Source organism: Muscardinus avellanarius (genome assembly GCF_963383645.1).
Source record: "Muscardinus avellanarius genome assembly, chromosome: 4".
Lineage (NCBI taxonomy): Eukaryota > Metazoa > Chordata > Mammalia > Rodentia > Gliridae > Muscardinus > Muscardinus avellanarius.
This window is the reverse complement of record NC_137789.1, coordinates 80,215,428-80,220,460: the sequence shown is the minus strand read 5'-3', so window position 1 is coordinate 80,220,460 and position 5,033 is coordinate 80,215,428. Positions and strand designations below refer to the sequence as shown.

At 40.0% G+C, this 5,033-nt stretch overlaps 1 pseudogene across 1 annotated transcript; it reads left to right on the top strand.

Annotated features, from left to right (window-relative positions):
• Positions 1-4,112: 4,112 nt before the first annotated feature.
• On the top strand, positions 4,113-4,457 carry LOC308262331 (adapter SH3BGRL-like; annotated as a pseudogene). Its single transcript has one exon. The product of its transcript is annotated as an adapter SH3BGRL-like (transcript).
• The last annotated feature ends 576 nt before the right edge of the window (positions 4,458-5,033 follow it).

Here is a 5,033-nt window from a genome sequence, read left to right as displayed (position 1 = left end):
CATTTTATGCTTTTGTGTATATATTTATATATACATAATTACTATTATGAATATATATATATATACCCTATTACTATAAATGGAGGGTTTGTCCCATTTAATCTTTGCCAGACAGTTTGTTGCATGTATGTGTAAAAACTAATAATTTCTCTACTTTAACTAAATCCCATTATTTTTGTATCATTTGCCCATAAATTCTTAGAAAATTTCAATCTATTTAATAGTTTTATCTTTTGAAAACATGACTTTTTTTCTAATTCTTACCCCTAAAACCACTTCATATTGACAAATTGTATTGGCAAACACCTTTAACACAATTTCAGAGAGCAGTAGAAAAAGCCAGGAATCTTTTGCTTGTTTTTTTCTATGTTAATGGGGAATCATTTCACGTGCCCCATTAAGAAAGTAGATCACAGCTATTTTTATTGCTTTAATTTTAAAAGAGTCCTCATTTCCTCCCTGGCCACAAGTTGTTAACAACAGCCCCTTTCACCTTAGCCCCAAGGGGCAGCCATCTACCTCCAGCATCCTGGAAAGGGTGTGGTGAGAAGTGCCCACCCCACCTTTCCAGGAGGGGAGATTGTAGCTGGGGATCAAACCAGGCTTCTGCCACCTCCCCCCCCCCATCCTCTAACTGCCCCTCCCAGGCTCCTCCACAACCACAGTTTTTTTCAAAATAACATGCTAAATTGCTCTAATCAGCACTTCCTCACTTCACTTCTCTTAAACAATTGGACCATAGACGCCAAAGATTTGATATCTCACATGCTCTTTCCGCTCACTCTCTCTCCACCCTGATGAGAAATGAGAGGTCACAGGAAGCCCCATATGTTAAAACAATGAAAATAAGCTTTTCGCTCAGTATCCCCATAAACACAGATAACACCATGTGAAGAAACACATTTCCATGCAACAGAAAATGATTATCTTCTCCATAAAAAGAATAGATTAGATTAGAATGACTTTCAGTCACTTAGGGCAGAATGAATAGCTACTATTTATTTCAGTGGTACATGAAAAGCACTCACCATATTTGTTGATTGACTAAGTGCCTGGGGGCATATATCAGCCTGGTTCCACCTAAGGGCTTAAATTTAATGATGGCATTACAAATAGCATTTACATTTGTGTGCAAATTGTATTTGTTCCCCAGGAGGTTGCCCAGGTATTGATCACCTGATTTTTTTTTTTTTTTTTTTTGGTGGTACTGGGATTCCTGGATGCCCTTCTACCTCCGGACTACACTCCCAAACCTATTTTATATTTTTGAAACGGGGTCTCTTACGCCAGTGCGGCTGGCTTCGAACCTGCGCGATCCCCCTGTCTCCGCCTCCCAAGCACGGGGTTTACAAGCGTGCGCCACCACGCCCGGCCTTGATCACCTGATTTCTATTACAGTGCTCTTCTTCCTTTATGAGTTATAGCTTTGATCTACTTTCTTAATAGAGGGACATCAACGGATTTCCCACTAAACAAGCAAAACAAAACAAGAAAAGGATACCTGCTGTGCCACTGCTGCTTTCTACAGTTGTGTTGAAGGTGTGTGCCAATGCAGGTGGTCAGTGTGAAGTAGTTTCAGGGGATAACAGTTAGGAAGAAATGAATTTCATATTTATTTAATTTGTTCAATGCCTTGAGTCCACTTAGTTTGCTTTGATGATGATTTGTTCTCTAGTTATTCATTTTATCATTATTGAATTAATTAGGGGAGAGGACAATGCAATTCAGAGCTACTATAAAATTTGTCAAGATAAGAATTTTTTGGCTACATAAGATAACATTAATAAAGGTAGAGATAAGTTGTTTGAAAAAAAAAAAGAAAGAAATGTTAGCCAGGCCCAGTACCCATGTCTGTAATCCCAGGATTTGAGAGACTGAGACAGGAAATTTGCAGGCTCAAGGCCAGCCTCATCAACTTCGCAAAACCCTCAGCATTTTAGTGGGACCCTGTATCAAAAACTAAAAATGGGCTAGGATTATAGCTCAGAGTAGAATTCTTATGGGTTCAATCCAAAAAGAAGAAAAACGGAGAAGGAGAAGAGAGAGGAAAGGAAGGAAAGAAAGAATGGAGGAGAAAAAAGGGGAAGAGGAGGAGCAAGAAGAGGAGGAAAAACTGTACTATTTGCAGAACTCTGATCCAAAAGGAGAAATTTATCCAGAATATTTTTCTTCCTTCCTTTATGGAAGAACCTCTTTTTACATCAAGTAGCCACTTCCTTCAAAGAGACACTTAGATCAAAGCCCCAAAAAAGGCTCCTGGGAGCCTCATGATCAGCTTGGTTTCACAGCTGTAAGAAAGTCACTAAACTGCTTCAAGTTCCTCATAGGGCTTTAAATTCTAAAAATCATGACTGTTTTAAGACTTTCCAGAGCTCTTTATTGTAAACTATTTGCCAAGGAGGAGAGATTTAAAAAGTAAACTTCAGCTGGGCATGGTGGCGCACGCTTGTAATCCCAGTGCTTGGGAGGCTGAGCCAGGAGGATCACACAGGTTGGAAGCCAGCCTCAGCTACTTAGTGAGGTTCTTTGCAACTTAGTGAGACCCTGTTTCCAAATAAAATATAAAATGGGTCTGGGAGTAGAAAGCCCCTTGGTTCTACCCCCAGTACCACCAAAAAAAAAAAAAAAAAAGTAATCTTCAGGATCATTTTCAAATTTAAACACTAGAGAGTTTCCCTCAGTTGTATCAATTGGACTTGTCCATGCCACTTGAAAAGCTCAGGCATGAAACTCCCTGTGGCCACTTTCCATTTGCAGCAGCAATGACTCCTGTTGTGTTTAAGGTGTAGGAGCCAGGTTAGAGGCACAGCTCAGACTGATGTGAGATTTGAGTAATGTAGTTGTAAGAAACATATGGGGCAGTAATATGTAAGGAAGTGGAAGTGGAAAAGTTAGGCAATCAGATACTAAAGCAGTCATCAACCCCGTGACCTTTCACTTCCACTTGTCCTGAATACAGAGTGTGAGTCTGCCTGGTGCGTGACCTTCACTCTGAGAAACTGAGGTCTCTGACTCCAGCCCTGAACTCAGTCATCACGCAGCCTGAGTGCCGAGAAGCTGTAGACATGTATGTGTTTGTGCATGTGCGTGTATGTGTGTGTGTGTGTGTGTGTGTGTGTGTGTGTGTGTGTGTTGCTGGCGATTGAATCCAGGAATACTTTAACACTGAGTTACACCTCCAGCCCTATTTTACTTTTAAATAGGGTCTTGCTAAATTGTTGAGGCTGGCTTCGAACCGACAATCCTCACAGCCTATCAAGTACTGAGATTAGAGAAAACAATAAAAATAGCAATGACTTGGAATGGTTATCTAGGTTGCTGGGAATGTGAGACAGACAGGTAACTTAAAGTGATAGTGCAGAATTATTGTTTTCTGTTACCCTACTGCAGAGCTTGCAATTACTTATATAATTACACAGTAATGTACCACTTTAGAGACATGGAACCTTAGCAAATTACTTAGGTTTTCTAATGTTGTGCTTTCCTTCTAAAGTAAGGATACTAACTTACAACAGAGTCGTTTTGGGAGTCAGATAATGAAACACACTTAGAAAGGTCAGCCCTAACACTGAATGCAGATATATTCATTTTTTTGTTTTAGTAAATTGCAAGAAAAAAAAAAAAAGATACATGGGTTAACAGGAAGCACCAGGTAGATGGGTAGGACAGCAGAGATAGAAAGTCAAAATGCATTTTTAATATTAGTAAGGAATATTTTAATGTTAGTAAAAGTATATATAGTCACATGCTTTAAGGCCTGAAAAAATTAAATAGTAGCTGTATTACTACAGGTAGGAACTTATTTATTTATTTATTTATTTATTTATTGGTGGTACAGGGGATGGAACCCTTCTACCTCTGGGCTACACTCCCAGACCTATTTTATATTTTTATTTAGAAACAGGGTCCCTTAAGCTAGGGCGGCTGGCTTCGAACCTGCGCAATCCTCCTGTCTTCACCTCCCAAGCACAGGGATTACAAGCGTGCGCCACCACGCCCGGCTACAGGTAGGACTCTTCCAACCTCTGGCCCTCAGCTCCATCCCAGCCGCTGCTGCAGCTGCTCCGCTGCCATTTTCGGGACCCAAACAACCTCGAGCCGCCATTGCCAGCATGGTGATCCGTGTGTACATTGCATCTTCCTCGGGCTCCACAGCGATTAAGAAGAAACAGCAAGATGTACTTGGTTTCTTAGAAGCCAACAAAATAGGATTTGAAGAAAAAGATACTGCAGCCAATGAAGAGAACCGGAAGTGAATGAGAGAAAATGTACCGGAAAATAGTCGACCAGCCACAGGGTACCCCCTGCCGCCTCAGATTTTCAATGAAAGCCAGTACCGTGGGGACTATGATGCCTTCTTTGAAGCCCAAGAAAACAATGCAGTATATGCCTTTTTAGGCTTGACAGCACCACCTGGTTCAAAGGAAGCAGAAGCCCAGGCACAGCAGCAAATGTGAACCTTAAGCATTCTGCCTTAGCTTCCTGAAAATGAGTCTCCATGGCTTTTATAAAGCAGCGAAATTATTGTGGCTTCAAAAGGCACAGGCTTAATGTTGAAATAATAGATTAGTTGGTGTTCTTGCAGGCAAACAATCAAAATGAAAACATAATTAAAATGTGAACATTATGGTGAGGAGAGTGAAAGATAAACATAAAACTTTAAGTATCCTAGAATAGTATTGTTATCTGCCAAGGCATTAATGTACTTCAGTCATTTTACAAAGAAGACACTCTTTTTGATATTTTTATTGCAGCTTAAGTATGCAGCTCAACATTGAGGAACTTAAGGAGAAAGGGAAGAAAAGAGAGACAATCTGTCTCTTATTCCTAAATTGCCTCATTAACTTCAGTGAACAAGAATATGTACCTTTTTGATGTGATATTATTGTGATTAAAATGCTTGCAGGTAGTGTTTTTGATATGTTAAACATCGTAATTTTTGGTGGCAATTATAACATTCCCATTCTTGTGTAGAAGACATTTCCATGACCTGAACTTCAAGTTTTCCTGGCTTCTAAATGTAGCCGTCATTG